Consider the following 21,171-nt stretch of genomic DNA (forward strand, 5'->3'; position numbering starts at 1 on the left):
AATGGTTACACGAACCTGTGGGGTTGCATTTGGCCACTTGTTTCGCCACCTTATCTGCCAGTGCATTGCCCTGTGAGACATGATCCTTACCATCTACTGCCATGAATCCTCTCCTCTGCCAAATCATACCATGGTCCCACACTACCCGATGTGCGAACCTACTATCAGTATAGATGGTGACAGGTCTGCCAGCATGTAGAATACATGCTCTAGTGAGTGCAATGAGCTCAGCTGCCTGCTGTGTTGAGTGTGGATTCCCTTGAGTAGGCCTACAACATCATGTGTAGTGTGCAAAAATGGTGTAATGTCATATTGTGAAAGGAACTGCCAACTCTACCATCATAGCACAGGCTGCAAGAGAACACAGACATGCCGGCATCCCTTGAACAGGGGTGGGCATTACCTTTGAGAAAAATACACAAGGATGCAACTTGCCTCCGTGTTCTTGTGTCAGTACACCCGCCATGGTTTTACAATTTTGGCGTGCAAATATGTGGAAGGGCATATTATAGTCAGGGAGGCCCAGCCCTGGACTCAACATGAGCAAACATTTCAGATAATCAAATGCATTGTACATTTCAGAAAACCATTTAATCAAATCTGGATTTTCTTCCAGAGTGGCTTGCCTCAAAACATTGTCATAATAGGAGCAATCAGGAATCCATTGTCTACAGTAGTTTATCATCCCAAGGAAAGATAACATTTCTTTCTTGGTGTGCGGGGTGACCAGGCCCGCAATAGACTGGACTCTTTCTGTGCTGATTCTCCTTTTACCTTTTGTGAGGACAAAGCCCAAGTATTCAACCTGCATTTTACACCATTGCATTTTCTTAAGTGCCACTTTGTGACTACATCCTGACAACCATTGTAACAGTGATAAACCATCCTGAATGCTGGCCTCCGCTGACATGCTACACAGTAACAAATCATCGACATATTGCAGCAGCACAGAACCTTGGGGGGGGGGGGGTAACCATGGTTCTAACGTTGCTTGAAGGACTATGCTGTACACTACAGGTGAATCAGCATATCCCTGGGGCATTCTGCACCAGGTCAGTTGGCGTCCCTCAAAGGAAAAAGCAAAAAGTAGTCTGGTCTTCTTGTCAACTGGGATAGAAAAGAATGCATTTTTCAGATCTATCACACTGAACCAAACAGCGTCTGCTGGAATGGCAGATAATAATTCAGTGACATCAGGTACAACAGGGGCTATAGGCACAATGATGTTGTTGATGGCCCTTAAATCCTGTACAAAGCGGGTAGTACCATCTGCCTTTGTCACTGGATCCACGGGCGTGCTGTAGGGTGAAATCACCTCTTCCAGGATTCCCTTTTGTAGGAATTCTTTTATCATTGGCCTAAGTCCATCGAGTTTCTCTTTTGACAGCGGGTATTGTTTCAGGAACACTGAGATGACACCTGGTTTCACAGTACCTTTGTAAGGTGTGCAATCTATGAATCCTGTGTCATATTCATTTGAAGACCATAATGCAGTGTTAATGTTGTTAAGTTCTGGGTGGTCCTGTATGTTTGCAAGAATCAGTGGCACTGGTGTAGAGATTGGAATGAGGTCTGAGTGTACCCTTATGCCTTGATTCTTTGCTGATACCTGCAAGTCAAGCTTAATGAACAAATCTTTACTTAACACACTTGAGGTTGCACTGCTATCTACCATGAATCCTACTCTCCTTTCTCCCACTCTCAGTCATCTAAGTCCACCCCTTTTAGTTAGACGCTGTGATCCTCCTTCTGTCCATCAGTAGTGTCCCAGCTGTCCATAAGAATAGAGCTCTGATGTTAAGCACAACACTTAACATGTAACATGTAACTTCAAACATTGAAACAAACAGATCTGACAATATAGACATGAACACACAAAGGGCCCCCAAAAAAAAACTTTTCATTGACTTCAATTTAAAAAAAAAATGTACAGCTTGATCAAAATTGTTGGCACCAATAAAAACAAAAAAAAACAAAATAAATAAATAAAATAAAATTCACAATGTGCATATTATATGAAAACAAATATCGTACTCCATACGCATTCACATTTTCATGTACTCTTTTTTTACAAACAGCTCATAACCACGCCCTTATACATAAAATCTGAATTGCATACACAGCTCTGCTAAAAACATCCATCAGTCTTCACATATTTTCAACTCAACTACAACTCAAAGCCACACCCATTCGCATTCCACTGAATCATTTGTCTTCCAACCCAGCCACACAGTTTTCTTTGTTTCATCCCAAAACTTGCAGCACAGACAAACACAGCTTTCCTGGAAACAGACATCTTATTTGTGACTGCCCGACGCGATGGAACTCAACATTGTATATGCTCGATAAGCTGCTCCAGCAGAAATGTGCAGTTAGCGACTGTACAAACTCTGCAGCAGGACAGGTTCTGGGGATCTTGTTTTTTTTCCCACCGTGGAAGTGGCTGCTTATGCGCGACGCATGCAGACTTCTGCGGCCATTTGATGATATCACCAAACTGGTCAGTTTCAGCCAGGGCGCCATCAGTGACATCGTACCTTTTGCCTTCTTTCTGGAGCATGCATTGCGTTGTGTCATTGATCAAGCCGTCGAGGAGATGGAGCAGGAAGATGAGGAAGTCACAATGCTGGATGAATACCCAGGGGGGGCTACTCCATCTGAGACAAGTCAACAACAGTTGACAGAGGAGCAAAGGGACCATGCTTTAAACCTTTCAGGGATCCCTTGTCTTGTGGGATGGGGGGAGGAGAACGAGGACGACATTATCCTGGATGATGAGCAGGAGCCAGGCCACTACACTGCTTCCAGTTTAGTGCAAATGGGGGCCTTCATGCTCCAGTGTTTTAAGAGGGACTCCCGTATAAAAAGCATAAAGGGCAAGGACCAGTACTGGGTGGCAACGTACTTAGACCCCCGGTACAAACAAAAAATGGCGGAAATGTTACCACCATCACAGAGTGCTGTCAGAATGCAGCACTTCCAGGCCTTGCTTAGAGAAATGCTGCATTCTGCTTTTTTGGGTGCTGGCAGAGGAATTTCCACTCACAGAGACACAGTTGCGGGTACCAATCCAACAGCGCATGCAAGAAGAGGGCGGTTTGAAGATGTGTTGGTCACTTCTGATATGAGAACATTCTTTCAGCCAACCCATAGACAGCTGTCATCCAGATCCAGCCTCAGGGAACACCTAGATCGGCAGGTGTCCGACTACATCGGGTTAACGGCCGATTTGGACGCTCTGAGAAGTGATGAACCCCTGGACCACTGGGTGGGCAGGCTTGACCTGTGGCCAGAGCTTGCACAATTTGCAATGGAACTGTTGACTTGACCCTCGTCAAGTGTCCTGTCCGAAAGGACGTTCAGCGCAGCAGGGGGTATCGTGACCGATAAGCGCACTCGCCTAGCTCACGACAGTGTTGACTACCTCACATTTCTAAAAGTGAATGAGGCATGGATCTCGGAGGAATTCAACACATGTGACCAGTAGACCATGTTTGATTCAAATTCCTCATGACAGCCCATATCCGCCACCACCCATAACAATTTATGGTCCCTGTCTTCGGTAAATACAGCGACATAAAAGGACTTTTATGTCCGTTGAATGCCTCATTTTTGGGACCTGTAATGGCCAACACTTATTTATCCTGTGAATGCCTAATGTACCAACAGCCACAGAATACAAATTTATTTGCTGTCAGGGGAACGCCTGTCGGCTAATTTTTGCGGCCTGTAATGGCCGACTCGTACTTCTGTATCCTGTGAATGCCTAATGTACCACCAGCCACAGAATATAAATTTATTTGCTGTCAGGGGAATGCCTGTCGGCTAATTTTTGGGGCCTGTAATTGCCGACACGTACTACAGTATCCTGTGAATGCCTAATGTACCATCAGCCACAGAAAACAAATATATTTGCTGTCAGGGGAACTCCTGTCGGCTAATTTTTGGGGCCTGTAATGGTCGACACTTACTTCTGTATCCTGTGAATGCCTAATTTTTCAGACTGGAATTGAAAATCAATGGGTCTGTAAACATTCCTCTCAATTGTGGAACGAATGCAGACACATTTTACAGACGTGTGAATGGACCCTATATGTATTTGACATGTATTTACCGGCTGCTGTCATTTCTGGCTGATTTAGGCCGAACTATTACACTAAAACCGAGCAATATTACAAAAAACAAAATACACGTTATAACTGTACAAACGATTTATATAACTTATTAGTAGGGTTGAGCGAACCCGAACTGTAACTGTAAAGATTTTGGGACCCCGGACCCGAACCCGAACATTTCCGTAAAAGTTTGGGTTCGGTGTTCGCCGCTTTCTTGGCGCTTTTTGAAAGGCTACACAGCAGCCAATCAACAAGCGTCATAATACTTGCCCCAAGAGGCCATCACAGCCATGCCTACTAATGGCATAGCTGTGATTGGCCAGAGCAGCATATGACCCAGGCTCTATATAAGTCTAGGGAGAGGATGCTGCTGGACTTGTGATTTCAGGAAGAGCGTAGGAGAGAATCTAACTCAGCGATCTACAGACAAATAGTTGTGTGGGTGCAGGGCACTATCGTTTTACCCTGCCCTGAGCTCATTGACCAAAAAATACTAACTTTTAAAATTCTGTTAGTTAGGTGGGTGGCGGCGGAGGCGGCCATTTTATGCATGCTCAGTGCACAAGCACTGCATCTGAGCATTTGGGACATTGCAAATCACCATTTTTTGGGGGCAAACTACAACATCTGTATTAGTCAGTGTGCAATTTTAAGGTAGAAATACACCCATCATTTTCTGGGGTTTGAAAAACACTTTTTTTCTCTCCAAAAAACAGTATTTTCCAGATCTGCAAGTGTTAAATTCAAGTTTAATATATACAGCTTTCATATTCTGTTGGCAAAAAAAGACTTTTTTAGAAATCTACAATATCTGTATTAGTCAGTGTGCAATTTAAGGTAGAAATACACCCATCATTTTCTGGGGTTTGAAAAACACATTTTTTTCTTCAAAAAACTGTATTTTCCAGATCTGCAAGTGTTAAATTCAAGTTTAATATATACAGCTTTCAGATTCTGTTAGCAAAAAAAGACTTTTTTGGCAATCTACAACATCTGTATAATTTAAGGTAGAAATACACCCATCATTTTCTGGGGTTTAAAAAACACACTATTTTGACAAAAAACACTATTTTCAGGCCTTGCAGCATCAGCACGTGTGAAATTACAGGCTTATATACTGCTGTCAAATTCAGTTTTTAAACAAACACTTATTTGGGCACAAAAAATTTAGTTGGCAGCCTTTGATGCAGATGTCATTGTGAGATACACCCTTAATACATTTGGGTTACATTCAGAGACTTTAAATACCGCTATTTGGTGCACCAATATTGAATTCAGACCTACACTGGTTCAGGCCCTGTGAGATACCCCCTCTACATACAGGGGTTTGAATTAGGCATTTGAAATACAGCCATTTGAAATACATCCATTTTGTGCAAAGATATATTTACTTCAGGCCTACACTGGTTCAGGGTGTCTGTGATCCCCCCTATACATACAGGGGTTTGAATTAGGCATTTGAAATACAGCCATTTTGTGCAAAGATATATTTATTGCAGGCCTACAGAGGTTCAGGCCCTGTGAGATACCACCTCTACATACAGGGGTTTGAATCAGGCATTTGAAATACAGCCATTTGAAATACAGCCTTTTTGTGCAAAGATATATTTACTTCAGGCCTACACTGATTCAGGACGTGTGTGATCCCCCCTATACATACAGGGGTTTGAATTAGGCATTTGAAATACAGCCATTTTGTGCAAAGATATATTTACTTCAGGCCTACACAGGTTCAGACCGTGTGAGATACCCCCTATACATACAGGGGTTTGAATCAGGCATTTGAAATACAGCCATTTGAAATACAGCCTTTTTGTGCAAAGATATATTTACTTCAGGCCTACACTGATTCAGGGCGTGTGTGATCCCCCTATACATACAGGGGTTTGAATTAGGCATTTGAAATACAGCCATTTGAAATACAGCCTTTTTGTGCAAAGATATATTTACTTCAGGCCTACAGAGGTTCAGGTCCTCTGAGATACCACCTCTACATACAGGGGTTTGAATTAGGCATTTAAAATACAGCCATTTGAAATACAGCCATTTTGTGCAAAGATATATTTACTGCAGGCCTACACTGATTCAGGGCGTGTGTTATCCCCCCTATAAATACAGGGGTTTGAATCAGGCATTTGAAATACAGCCATTTGAAATACAGCCTTTTTGTGCAAAGATATATTTACTGCAGGCCTACACTGATTCAGGGCGTGTGTGATCCCCTCTACACATACAGGGGTTTGAATCAGGCATTTGAAATACAGCCATTTGAAATACAGCCATTTTGTGCAAAGATATATTTTCTGCAGGCCTACACTGATTCAGGGCGTGTGTGATCCCCCCTATACATACAGGGGTTTTAATTAGGCATTTGAAATACAGCCATTTTGTGCAAAGATATATTTACTTCAGGCCTACAGAGGTTCAGGCCCTCTGAGATACAACCTCTACATACAGGGGTTTGAATTAGGCATTTGAAATACAGCCATTTGAAATACAGCCATTTTGTGCAAAGATATATTTACTTCAGGCCTACACAGGTTCAGACCGTGTGAGATTCCGCCCTACATACAGGGGTTTGAATTAGGCATTTGAAATACAGCCATTTGAAATACATTCATTTTGTGCAAAGATATATTTACTTCAGGCCTACACTGGTTCTGGGCGTGTGTGATCCCCCCTATACATACAGGGGTTTGAATTAGGCATTTGAAATACAGCCATTTGAAAAACAGCCATTTTGTGAAAATATATATTTACTTCAGGCCTACACAGGTTCAGACCGTGTGAGATACCCCCCTACATACAGGGGTTTGAATCAGGCATTTGAAATACAGCCATTTGAAATACAGCCTTTTTGTGCTAAGAAATCTTTAATTGAGGCCTAGTCTGGTTCAGGCCATGTGAGATACACCCTTTACATACTGTCGTTCTTTTCTACTATTAAACTCCCATTTAGGGCAAGATCCTAAATTCAAAAAATAAGAGGAGAGCGTCAAATAAGGGACGCTACCCAGGTTGTGGTGCTGCCGTTGGAGCTCCTGTTGCAGGGAGAGGATGTGGTCGATCTGTGCCAGCTACACGCACAAGTGAAACACCTTCCTCAGGTGCGAGTAGGTGACAAAACCTGCTGCGGTATTTGGTCGGGCCTAATGCTGCTCTACGAATGGTGAGGCCTGAACAAGTACAGGCGATAGTAGATTCGGTTACTGACAGTGGATCCAGTTCCTTCACATTGTCTCCCACCCAGTCTCCTGCTGAAAGACCACAGTTAGCACTTGCAGCCGATGTCCATCAGTCTTTCACCTCACCCCCTTGCAAATCAGCCAAGCAGTTTGAGCCCAAAGTCATGCAGCAGTCTCTTCTGCTTTTTGATGACACTGCTAGCAGGGTTTCCCAGGGCCATCCACCTAGCTCTGCCCGAGAAGTGGAAGAGATTGAGTGCACCGATGCCCAACCACTTATTTTTCAAGATGAGTACATGGGAGGACCATCGCAGCACGTCTCAGATCATGACAAAACACAGGTGCGAACTGTTGGGGCTTTCGAAAGTGTGCAGACCGACAAGGAAGTCAGGGGTGAAGACTGGGTGGAAGATGATGTGGAGGACGATGAGGTCCTCGACCCCACATGGAATCAAGGTCATGCGAGTGACCGATGTAGTTCGGAGGAAGAGGCGGTGGTCGCACAGAGCCACCAGCACAGCAGAAGAAGGAGCAGGGTGCTAAAGCGGAGCGGTCGTCCTCTAGACAGTACGCCTCCTACTGCCCACCGTAGCAAGGGACCGAGCACACCAAAGCAAGCTCCAAGGAGTTCCCTGGTGTGGCAGTTCTTCAGACAATGTGCTGACGACAAGACATGAGTGGTTTGCACGCTGTGCAATCAGAGCCTGAATCGAGGCATAAACGTTACACAAACACAGAAATATAGTGGCAATTCTGGGGGAGCTGCTCAACCCCTAACACTGTAGCGTGTTTTTCATTGGGGGAGCAGCCCCACCGCATGTGGACCGCAGCAAACGACTATCCCCAGCAAAAAAATGCATACGGTGGAGGATGTCGGCGCGGTCCACATGCACCACAAAGGCATCCTACACAAAACGAAGCATTGTGCGGATGAAAATATAATCATATAAATCACAGAAAAAATGCACCAAACGGATATGCCCCTGACTATACTGGCTAGTCATAAATGCAGATATTAAAAGCTGAGACTTTTGCCAATATATTCCTGTCAGGAAAATATCAGAAAGGAATATATTGGCAAAAGTCTCAGCTTTTAATATCTGCATTTATGACTAGCCAGTAGGGATGAGCGAACCCGAACTGTATAGTTCGGGTTCGTACCGAATTTTGGGGTGTCCGTGACACGTACCCGAACTCGAACATTTTCGTAAAAGTTCGGGTTCGGTGTTCGGAGCTTTCTTGGCGCTTTTTGAAAGGCTGCAAAGCAGCCAATCAACAAGCGTCATACTACTTGCCCCAAGAGGCCATCACAGCCTTGCCTACTATTGGCATAGCTGTGATTGGCCAGAGCAGCATATGACCCAGGCTCTATATAAGTCTAGGGAGAGGATACTGTTTTAGCTGGTCAAGTTATTTGTAGTGACCGTAAAAGCACTTTTTATTTTCTGGATTGAAAAACTATTCCCAAATTTGCCATTCTCAAAATAACTAGTTTCTGGTATTTCAGGCCTACTTGAAATCTATCCCAAAAAGGATATCTTACATTGAAGGTACTGATAGTGTCATTCAGAAAAACCTAAGACACACGCTAGCGTGCAGATAGAAGTCTGATTCTGTGATAAAACCTATATCTGTCACACAGCGCAAAAAAAAAAACAGGCCTCACATCTCTATTCAACCAAATCTGTACTGTTTTAGCTGGTCAAGTTATTTGTAGTGACCGTAAAAGCACTTTTTATTTTCTGGATTGTAAAACTATTCCCAAATTTGCCATTCTCAAAATAACTAGTTTCTGGTATTTGAGGCCTACTTGAAATCTATCCCAAAAAGGATATCTTACATTGAAGGTACTGATAGTGTCATTCAGAAAAACCTAAGACACACGCTAGCGTGCAGATAGAAGTCTGATTCTGTGATTAAACCTATACCTGTCACACAGCGCAAAAAAAAAACAGGCCTCACATCTCTATTCAACCAAATCTGTACTGTTTTAGCTGGTCAAGTTATTTGTAGTGACCGTAAAAGCACTTTTTATTTTCTGGATTGTAAAACTATTCCCAAATTTGCCATTCTCAAAATAACTAGTTTCTGGTATTTAAGGCCTACTTGAAATCTATCCCAAAAAGGATATCTTACATTGAAGGTACTGATAGTGTCATTCAGAAAAACCTAAGACACACGCTGATTATATTTTCATCCGCACAATGCTTCGTTTTGTTTAGGATGCCTTTGTGGTGCATGAGGTCCGCGCCGACATCCTCCACCGTATGCATTTTTTTGCTGGGGACAGTCGTTTGCTGCGGTCCACATGCGGTGGGGCTGCTTCCCAAATGAAAAACACGCTACAGTGTTAGGGGTTGAGCAGCTCCCCCAGAATTGCCACTATATTTCTGTGTTTGTGTCTTGCTTTATATGTACTGTATGTGCATTTACCTGGCATTCAAACACTCTTTTGCACCTGGTAGCTTCCATCACATGGTCTGATATGGGTGTGGCTTACAGTCTGGCTTTGTTCACATTGCACTAGTTGTCCTGCTAGGCGGTTGTGTGGAAGCTTGGCTGTGAGCTGGATTACATCACCTTCAGACCTTGTTCACACCATAGTTAGCGTAGTGGTAGGACCCCTTGCCATGCTGAGTGACCGTGACGTGGTGCATGATGGGCTCCGATATTTTCCTGACAGGAATATATTGGCAAAAGTCTCAGCTTTTAATATCTGCATTTATGACTAGCCAGTATAGTCAGTGGCATATCCGTTTGGTGCATTTTTTCTGTGATTTAGAGGCATAAACTTTCTCAACCTGAGCACAACCTGCATGACCAGACATTTAAGTGCAAAGCACAAGCTATAGTGGAGTAGACACCTCAAAAACCAAGAAAGGTCTCTGGCTCCTCCTGCTTCTACTTATGCTGCAGTCGCGGCCTCTTCATCCACCTCTGGAGTGACAGTGCCACCTGGCACCCCACAAACAGAGGATCTGCCAGCAACAAAAACACCTGGGTCACCAGGCATCTCCACAATGTCCCACGGAAGCGTTCAGCTCTCCATATCCCAAACGCTGGAGAGGAAGAGGAAGTACCACCCTACCCACCCGCCATCCCTAGCTCTGAATGCCAGCATTTCTAAATTACTTGCCTTTGAAATGCTGTCATTCCGTCTGGTGGAGACAGATAGTTTTAAAGGCCTTATGGCTGCCACTACTTTTCAAGGCGAGCCATCCCTTCCCTTCACAACCAAGTAGGGGACAAAATCAGGTGTGCACTGCGCAATGCCATCTGTGGCAAGGTGCACCTGACTACGGATACGTGGACCAGTAAGCACGGTCAGGGCCATTATATCTCCATAACAGCACACTTGGTAAATGCAGTGGCGGCTGGGCCTGAGGCGGATAGCAGTTTGGCAGTTTGGCGCATGTCCTTCCACCACCGAGGATTGCAGGGCGCTTCAGTTTGCCTCCTGTTGCTTCCTCCTCCTACTCTGCTTCCTTATCCTCTACTAGCTCCTCATCCGGTCAGCGTAACACCTTCACCACCAACTTCAGCACTGCCAGGGGTAAACGACAGCAGGCAGTTTTAAAACTTATCTGTTTGGGGGACAAGCCCCACACTGCGCAGGAGCTGTAAACGGGCCTTGAACAACAGACCGATGAGTGGTTTGTGCCAGTCAGCCTCAAGCCCGGCCTGGTGGTGTGCGATAATGGGCGAAATCTCGTAGCAGCTCTGGGACTAGCCGGTTTGACGCACATCCCTTGCCTGGCGCATGTGCTGAATTTGGTGGTGCAGAGATTCCTTAAAAATTATCCCCCGACATGTCAGAGCTGCTGCATAAAGTGCGGGCTGTCTGCGCGCGCTTTCGGCGTTCTCACCCTGCTGCAGCGCTGCAGAGTAACTTCGGCCTTCCCACTCGCCGCCTCATATGCGACGTGCCCACAAGGTGGAACTCCACCTTGCAGATGATGGCCAGACTGTGCGAGCAGCAGCAGGCGATAGTGGAGTTTCAGCTGCAGCACGCACGGGTGAGTTGCTCGGCGGAACAGCAATACTTCACCACCAATGACTGGGCCTCCATACGAGACCTGTGTTCCTTGTTGCGCTGTTTCGAGTACTCCACCAACATGGCCAGTGCCGATAACGCCGTTCTCAGCGTTACTATCCCACTTCTATGCCTCCTTGAAAAAACACTCCTGGCAATGGTGGAAGAGGATGTGGCACAGGAGGAGGAGGAGGAAGAGGGATAATTTCGTAGGGTTTCCGGCCAGTCATTCCCAAGTGGCTCCGAAGGTGGGTTCCTGCACCCACAAACCCAAGGTACACAATTGTCCAGCCAGGCCACAGTTCTGGAGGATGACGAGGTGGAGGATGAGGAGGAGGAGATGGAGGAGGAGGAACCCTGTTCACAGCAGGGTGGCACCCAGACCAGCTCATGGCCATCACTGGTGCGTGGATGGGGGAATACAGAGGACACAGACGATACACCTCCCACAGAGGACAGCTTTTCGTTGCCTCTGGGCAGCCTGGTACACATGAGCGATTACATGCTGCACTGTCTCCACAATGACCGTCGAGTTGCCCACATTCTAACATGTGCTGATTACTGGGTGGCCACGCTGCTGGATCCCCGTTACAAGGACAACGTACCGTCCTTAATTCCCTCACTGGAGCGTGATCATAAGATGCGCGAGTACAAGCGCACACTGGTAGACGCGCTGCTGGTGGCATTCCCACCTGACAGCGGGGGCACAGTGGAAGCACAAGGCAAAGGCAGAGGACGAGGTCGCCAATGCAGCTGGGGCACCACCAGCACCTCAGAAGGCAGGGTTAGCATGGCCGACATGTGGAAAAGCTTTGTCAGCACGCCACAACAACCAGCACCACAAGCTGATATGGAACGTCTTAGCAGGAGGCAGCATTTCACCAACATGGTGGAGCAGTATGTGTGCACACGCCTACACGTACTGAATGACGGGTATGCCCCCTTTAACTTCTGGGTCTCCAAATTGGGCACATGGCCTGAGCTTGCCCTTTACACCTTAGAGGTGCTGGCCTGTCCTGCAGCCAGTGTATTATCTGAACGTGTGTTTAGCACGGCAGGGGGCGTCATCACAGACATGCGTAGCCGCCTGTCCACAGCCAATGTGGACAAGCTCACGTTCATTAAAATGAACCAGGCATGGATCCCTCAGGACTATTTTTTTTTTGTACGTGTTTTATTTTATATAATTTCACTACTTTGTCATTAACATTTTCTGGTGAAATTAACAAATTTTTGGGTGTATAGTACCACTGCTATACCTAGTAGACCGGTAAAAAATATAAAATAAAATTGTCAGTTACATTTTATGGTGAAATGAACCAATTTTTTGGTGTATAGTACCACTGCTATACCTAGTAGACAGGTTAAACAAAAAAAAACTAAAAATTGTCATTTACTTTTTAGGGTGAAATTAACCATTTTTTGGGTGTATAGTACCACTGCTTTACCTAGTAGGCCAGTTAAAAAAATAAATAATAATTGTCATTTACATTTTAGGGTGAAATTCACCAATTTTGATGTGTATAGTACCACTGCTATACCTAGTAGACCGGTAAAAAAAATAAAAAAAATTGTCAGTTACATTTTATGGTGAAATTAACAAATTTGTGGGTGTATAGTACCACTGCTATACCTAGTAGACAAGTTAAACAAAAAAAAAATATTGTCAGTTATATATTCTGGTGAAATTCACCAATTTTTGGGTGTGATATACCACTCCCATACCTAGTTGACAGCTTAATAAATTTCAATAATTTTTCTGTTACCTTCTTGGGTTGACATTATACAATTTTAGACGTGCATAAACATCTGCTATGCATAGGTGACAGGGATTAAAATTTTATAAATTATTCAGTAATTAATGCACACCACATCCTTTCATTCAATGCTTAAACTTTGAAAAGTTGTCACACTTTTATGCTTTAATAATTTCTCCAATATTTCAACTCTATAATTTTAAATTTGAAAAAATTAATCCTTCCTTGGATGTGGTCTCTGTTTCTCACGTTCCCTCTCTGGCCTGGAACCCTGATTCCCCATCACCCGTGATCACCATGATAGGCGCATAAAAGAACATCGAAAGTTGATAGAGCAGATATCAAATTGGATCGTGAACATCACTGGGAGATGTGCGACATGGTGGGGCAGTAAGTGTGCACACGCCTACATGAACTGACTGACAGGGGTCAGCCCCTGCAACTTCTGGGTCTCCAAATTGGGCACATGGCCTGAGCTTGCCCTTTACCCCTTGGAGGTGCTGGCCTTACCCCCTCAACATACATGAATGCTCGACCGGAGATGGGGGACTGCTGCTGCCAGTGATTGTCTGAGCACTAATTTCCTGCATGTTGAGAAGAAGCACAAAGTAGAGACGGGTGGAACAACTGGGACAGCAGGTAATTAGTGAAATGAGTACATAGCTTACACTATTCAGAGCCTTTTAAAAATATTTTAATTGGCTATATAACCCATTTTACATGCCACTTCTTAAAAACAAATACTGTTTCAGTTGCCTAACAAAATGTCAAACCACAATACTAAGCATATAATCACATTACACTTGAATCACACAGATAGAATGCAGACGTTTTTTCCATCTTCCTCAGTCTAAGGGCTCATGCACACTACCGTATGCTCTCCGAGACATACGGTCCATGCGCGGACCATTTGTCCCGGAGCGGCATACATCGTGCGCACGGGAGCGCACAGCATCATAGGTTACTCTGATACTGTGCGCATCGGGCCGCCTGCAGGACTATGATCATATGAGTGCAGGACAATAGTCCTGTGGGCAGCTCGATGCGCACAGTATCATAGTAAAGCTACTTTCACACTGGCGTTTTGGTTTCCGTTTGTGAGATCCGTTCAGAGATCTAACAAACGGTCCAAAACTGATCAGTTTTGCCCTTAATGCATTCTGAATGGATAAGGATCTGCTCAGAATGCATCAGTTTGGCTCCGTTCCACCACCATTCCGCTTTGGAGGCAGACACCAAAATGCTGCTTGCAGCGTTTTGGTGTCCGTCTGACGAAACTGAGCCAAACGAATCCGTCCTGACACACAATTATAGTCAATGGGGACGGATCCGTTTTCACTGACACAATATGGCACAATAGAAAACAAATCCATCCTCCATTGACTTTCAATGGTGTTCAAGACGGATCCGTTTTGGCTATGTCAAAGATAATACAAATGGATCCGTTCTGAACGGATGCATGCGGTTGTATTATCTGAACGGATGCGTTTGTGCAGATCCATGACGGATCCGCACCAAACGCGAGTGTGAAAGTAGCCTAACCTATGATGATGTGCGCTCCCGTGCGCACGATGTATGCCGCTCCGGGACATATGGCCCGCTCACGGACCATATGTCTCGGAGGGGATACGGTCGTGTGCATGAGCCCTAATTGAGAGGTACTCAATTACTTTTTGTAAAAGTTCTGCTCTCAGGTGAAGGTCTAAGCTGAATACCAAGAAGATTCACTATAAGACTCCACAAACCTTGCACTATTATTTGTATCCAGATTTATTGTTGTTTATTAGTGTCATCTTTTTTTCATATTTTTTTTTTACACTAGCCCTTAGTAACCCCAATGTGCTTTACACATTAGTAACCATATGCAAATAAAGGTCCCCTTCAGCCCTTTTGCTATGTGTGCACTAGCTTCATGCATATCTCACTGCCACCTGGCCTCTTGTATACCAAGAGTTTCGGTATTCAAGAATCATCATTCCTGGCACCTTCTTCATGCCTGTATATTTCTTTTGGTAGCTGAGACAAATTACTGCAAGGTACTAACAAACTGCATGCTCTATACTGTAGACCCCTGTTGAGGAAGGGTTGAGACGTATGCATATATATCCATGCATGCCTGCAAACACGTGCGGGCATGTATGTAAAGGGGGCATATTAATCACCAATATTATGCGAATATTGCTAATTAATATTCATAAAAGGGAGGAGCCGTCTAGTGATAACTCCGCCTATTTATGCCTTTATATAATAATAACAATACTTTCGCTATGCTTTACACTAATCACTACGCTAGCTGCATGCGCCTTACTAACTAACTATCGCCAATAACTACACGTTACACAGATAGTTACAAGTAACAGTATTTATTACTAACAATACACTACGCACGCAATACTAACAATACAGCACTACAAATACAATCCTAAACTACACTACACGTTCCCAATTCCACCCATAAACTAACTACACAGTTCACACATACAAGTATATGAACCCACCCCACCTGACTATTCACTGTTCCTACGGGGTATGACGAAGGGTTAAAAGGATTGTTTGCACAGCAGAGGCATGCTCTACAGAACCAGGGTAACCACCAGGGGTTAATCAGGGCAGGACAGGGGAACAGGGCACGGACATCAGGGGTACAAAGTGTCCGGGGGGGACCAGGGGAGAGATACCAGGGGTAATGCCTGGCAGGGAAAGGGTTAATCAGGGGCAGGGCTATACCAGGGATATGGCACACAAGGATCTACCAGGGGTGTAATGCCTGGCAGGGAAGGGGTTCCTAGGGTAACCAGGGGTGTCTAGGGTTACCAGGGGGGTCACAATGGGGTTAATCAGGGGATCAGGGGTGTAGGGAAAGGGTTGGCAGGCAAGGGACCAGGGGTGCACCAGGGGAGAGAGCAGTAGGGGATGCAGGGAAGGGGTTAAGAACAGCAGCAATGCTGCTGAGGTACTTAGGGTTTCTGCTCGTTGTCCAAGGTGATCCTCGCCAGCCAGGGGGCCTCCTTCTGGGGGGTGGGGCGGCAGGGGTCCGGTCCTTCTCCCAGAGCGCAGGACGCGCTCTCTTATCAGGTGGGGGTCCGGTCGGTCCTTGAGCCGGAGGGGGGGGGGGTCCCGATGTCCTGAGCGCCGATGCGCTCTCCAGTGGGGGCCCCGATCCTAACTACCTTGGGCCGGAGGAAGGGGGACCGCTTCCTAAGCGCCGATGCGCTTCTCAAGGTGGGGGCCCTCTCCTAACTAACAGAGTGCCGGGGATTTTGTATGTTGGTCGATTGTGTACCCATGGACACTCTGGGTGCAAATGTGTGACAGCCTATATTTGGCTGTACACATTTGCATCCTATAGTCGTTTCCCATTGACACAGGGGTCTGCGACCTGCCTGTGTCTTTGGAGGTGTAGAAATATGCCAGGTTGCATGAGTCTCTATGGGTACACATACATATAATGATTTTGGTGGTGTTGGGAGGGATGTGACATGTGTTTTGTGTGAATGGGGATAAGGTTAGGTCACGATAGGGACAGGCATCATTCATTTGCCACCTTGAACCCTGGAACGGTGAGGTTCTTAAGGGAAGGGCTGGAGGTGTAGTGTGGCGGAGGTGTTCTCCGCAGTAGAATTTAGGTACTATGACATCACCGCTTAAGAGTCTGACCTGCCTTGTAAAGACCTATTAATCTGTCCACGGGCGAACCGCATCCATCAAGATGGAAACAGACGTTGGATAGAAGAAAGTTGGGACTGAGGTTGTGAGGGTGAACCCGCTCCAGATGCCTTGGAAGCGGGCCATACCTGAAGATCGGCAGAACTACCGAGAGACTGTGGGGGTGTGGTCACTCCAAAGTGGGGGTGGCCGACACCAAGAGACTGTTAAAGAGAGGCCAGTTAAATACTGTAAGGGTGAACCCGCTTCAGAATTGGGGGGGGGGGGCGAAGATACCTGAAGATCGGCAGGATTACCGAGAGACTGTGGGGGTGTGGTCACTCCAAAGTGGGGGTGGCCGACACTAAATGACTGTTAAAGAGACTGTGGGTGTGTGGTATAAGACGGTGTATCCTGTGGACGGAGGAGTAGGTTACAGTGAAGGGCAGGTCGGAGGAAGAGGGATGTCTAAGTACCTAAAGATCAGTGTGCTCTACAGTTCTTCCTGAACTTCCACCAAAGATGGGGTTGAAGGGGGGCAAATATATCTCAACCCGTTCACCCAATATATTGTCGTATTATAGTCCGACAACAGGGGGATTGTTGAGGAAGGGTTGAGACGTATGCATATATATCCATGCATGCCTGCAAACACGTGCGGGCATGTATGGTATATATATGCATACATTAACCACCGCATCATTGGGTGATGTGCGCAGATGTGCCCAGCATCTGCGCACGTCTGCCCATGGTGATCCCCAGGGGCTCATGGTGGCCCCTGTGGGAAATATGTGGTCCCTGGAAGCTGTGCCCCCTTATAATCCCCCTTATATTAGTATATATATGTGCCCCCTTATATGTGTCCCCTTATAGTTAGTATATATTTCCTGTATGACCGTGTATAAACCCTGCCACACACCCCCCCCTCACTGTACACTTGCAGGGTATTTAGCCCCTGCATTGCTGTACAGTTCTGATATTATCCCCATTGTTAACCCTTTGTGTTTGTGGTCGGCTTACACCCCTGTAAGGCCACCATTAACCCTCGGCGTACCCCATAGGGATAGTATAGAACTAGATGGGTGGGCTGTTAATATTGTATGTGTGAACTGTATAGTTAGTTGATGGGTGGAATTGGGAATGTGTAGTGTAGTTTAGGATTGTATATTTAGTGCTGTATTGTTAGTGTATTGCGTGCGTAGTGTATTGTAAGTAATAAATACCGTGTTACTTGTAACTATCTGTGTAACGTGTAGTTATTGGCGATAGTTAGTTAGTAAGGCGCATGCAGCTAGCGTAGCGATCAGTGTAAAGCATAGCGAAGGTATTGTGTTACTATATAAAGGCATAAATGGGCAGAGTTATCACTAGATGGCTCCTCCCATTTATGAATATTAATTATCGATATTTGCATAAATATTGGTGATTAATATTCTCCCTTTACATTGAGAATAGTCTGTGATCGGTCTAATCAGGTCAAGCCGGGCCAGACTAACAGAGATTTTTCCCTGACTTTGGGAAAAAGAACTGTGAAGAGTGCGTCCCTGAGGATGGTACAATTCAGGAGAAGGGAGCACGGCTGCAGTGTAGATGGACCTGGGCCATGCAGAGCAAACATCAGATGTTTTGCATGTGGTGGCCTAGGTCACATAGCGAGACACTGCAAAACACACAGGACAGGAAACCAAGTCACGTGTTTCAGGTGTGGGAACAAAGGACACATTGCAAGGAATTGCCCTTGTGCAAGTAATTGCAATGTGTCCAACAGTATCCGCCAGGTAACAAATTGTGCAGTGGGGTCTAGTCAGCCTGGCCATAACGGGGCTACCTCTCGGCAGCATCACCAGCTGCTGAGGGGTCAGAGTGGCCAAGCTAGGCTAGGCAACATTTGACACCCCTGTACTATTTGTTACACCGTTTGTTCCCTGTGTATGTCCATGTTGTGTGTTTTTCTTGATGTTGATGGTGGTAGTCCTTGTCTACGGATGTGTTCTACCATGCTGATTTATGTAGTGTTGTAAGTCCCGTCTGCTGTCTTTGTTTCATTCTGTGTCCTCTTGGAGTGGAACAGTGTTATACTGTGGATCGAATGTATAGGTTCGCGAGCATATAATATCACACGGGAAATCCTGCTGGTCGGGAGAAGGCATAAGGACCTTCTCCATGCAGCACACAAAGGATGATGTGATATTATTCTGGGCAACCAGGGTCTCAGATCGATACAGATGGCGCTGTTGTGCTCCATGTTTTCGGTAGGGCTGTGTTGCGCTGGGGACTGGGGCGGACTGCCAGGCTGGAGGGGGCAGACCCCCCTCCCTTCCCAGTTTTAAATTCATTGGTGGCCAGTGCGGCCCCTACTCCCTCCCTCCCCTGTATTTAACTCATTGGTGGCCAGTGCGGCCCCCCTCCCTCCCTCCCCTGTATTTAACTCATTGGTGGCCAGTATGGCCCCCCTCCTTCTCTCCCCTGTATTTAACTCATTGGTGGCCACTGCGGCCTCCCCTCCCCCCCTAGTTAAAATCCCCCCCACCCCCCCATCATTGGTGGCAGCGGAGAGTTCCGATCAGAGTCCCAGTTTAATCGCTGGGGCTACGGTCGGGTACCATGGAAACCAGGACGCTACTGCAGTCATGGTTACTTAGCAATTTTAGAAGCATTATACTTACCTGCGCTGTCTGTGACCGGCCGGACGCTCCTCCTACTGGTAAGTGACAGGTCTGTGCGGCGCATTGCCACCAATGATAGGGGGTGGAATTTTAATTAGGGGGGGGAGGGGAGGCCGCACTTGCCAAAAATGAATTAAATACAGGGGAGGGGGGGAGGGCGGGCCGCACTGGCCACCAATGAGTTAAATACAGAGGAGGGAGGGAGGGCGGGCCGCACTGGCCACCAATGAATTTAAAATGGGGAGGGAGGGGGGTCTGCCCCTCCTGCCTGGCAGCACCTGATCTCTTACAGGGGGCTATGATACGCACAATTAACCCCTCAGGTGCGGTTAATTGTGCGGATCACAGACCCCTGTAAGAGATCGGGTGCTGCCAGGCAGCAGGGGGCAGTCATGTACACAGTTCTTAGTATATTCTAACTTGAAGCGTCCCCATCACTATGGGAACGCCTCTGTGTTAGAATATACTGTCTAAAAAGCTTTTATGCAGATGGATCAGTGGATCCGTCTGTGTGAAAGTAGCCTACGGACACGGATGACGGATGCGGATGACAATCTTGTGTGCATCCGTGTTTTTTCACAGACCCATTGACTTGAATGGGTCCGTGAACCGTTGTCCGTCAAAAAAATCGGACAGGTCTTATTTTTTTGACGGACAGGAAACACGGATCACGGACGCGGATGAAAAACGGTGCATTTTCCGAGTTTTCAACGGACCCATTGAAAGTCAATGGGTCCGCAGAAAATCACGGAAAACTGAACAACGGACACGGATGCACACAACGGTCGTATGCATGAGGCCTAATACACACAGTATTACTCATACAGCCAATGTATTCCAATACAGAAGTATTGGAATGCATTGTAAAGGAATATACCCCCCAAAGTTCAAGTCCCAAAGTGGGACAAAAAATAAAGTGAAAAAAAAGTTGAAAAAATAAAGTTTTCCCCCCCAAAAAAACTGGTCAGAAATAGGGGAAAAAAAAAAAGTATACATATTAGGTATTGTCGTGTCCGTACAACCGGCTCTATAAACATATCACATGACCTAACCCCTCAGATGAACACCGTAAAAAATAAAAAATAAAAACTGTGCTAAATAAACCATTTTTTGTCACCTTACATCACAAAAAGTGTAATAGCAAGCGATCAAAAAGTCATGCACCCCAAAATAGTGCCAATAAAACTGTCATCTCATCCCGCAAAAAATGAGACCCTACATAAGATAATCGCCCAAAAACTGAAAAAAACCTTGCCTCTCAGAATATGGAGACACTAAAACATGATTTTTTTTTGTTTAAAAAATTATATTATTGTGTAAAACTTAGATAAATAAAAAAAAAAGTATACATTAGGTATCACCGCTTCCATATCAACCGGCTCTATAAAAATATCACATGACCTAACCCCTCAGATAAACACCGTAAAAAATGTAAAAGAAAAACTGTGCTAAATAAACCATTTTTTGTCATCTTGCATCACAAAAAGTGTAATAGCAAGCGATCAAAAAGTCACACGCACCCCAAAATAGAGCCAATAAAACCGTCATTTCATCCCACAAAAATCATACCCTACCCATGGTAATCGCCCAAAAACTGAAAAAATTATGGCTCTCAGACTATGGAAACACTAAAACATGATTTTTTTTGCTTCAAAAATGAAATCATTGTGTTAAACTTACATAAATAAATAAATAAAAAGTATACATATTAGGTATCTCCGCATCCGTGACAACCTGGTCTATAAAAATATCACATGATCTAACCTGTCA

This window comes from Bufo bufo, chromosome 5, assembly GCF_905171765.1.
Source record: "Bufo bufo chromosome 5, aBufBuf1.1, whole genome shotgun sequence".
Taxonomy (NCBI): domain Eukaryota; kingdom Metazoa; phylum Chordata; class Amphibia; order Anura; family Bufonidae; genus Bufo; species Bufo bufo.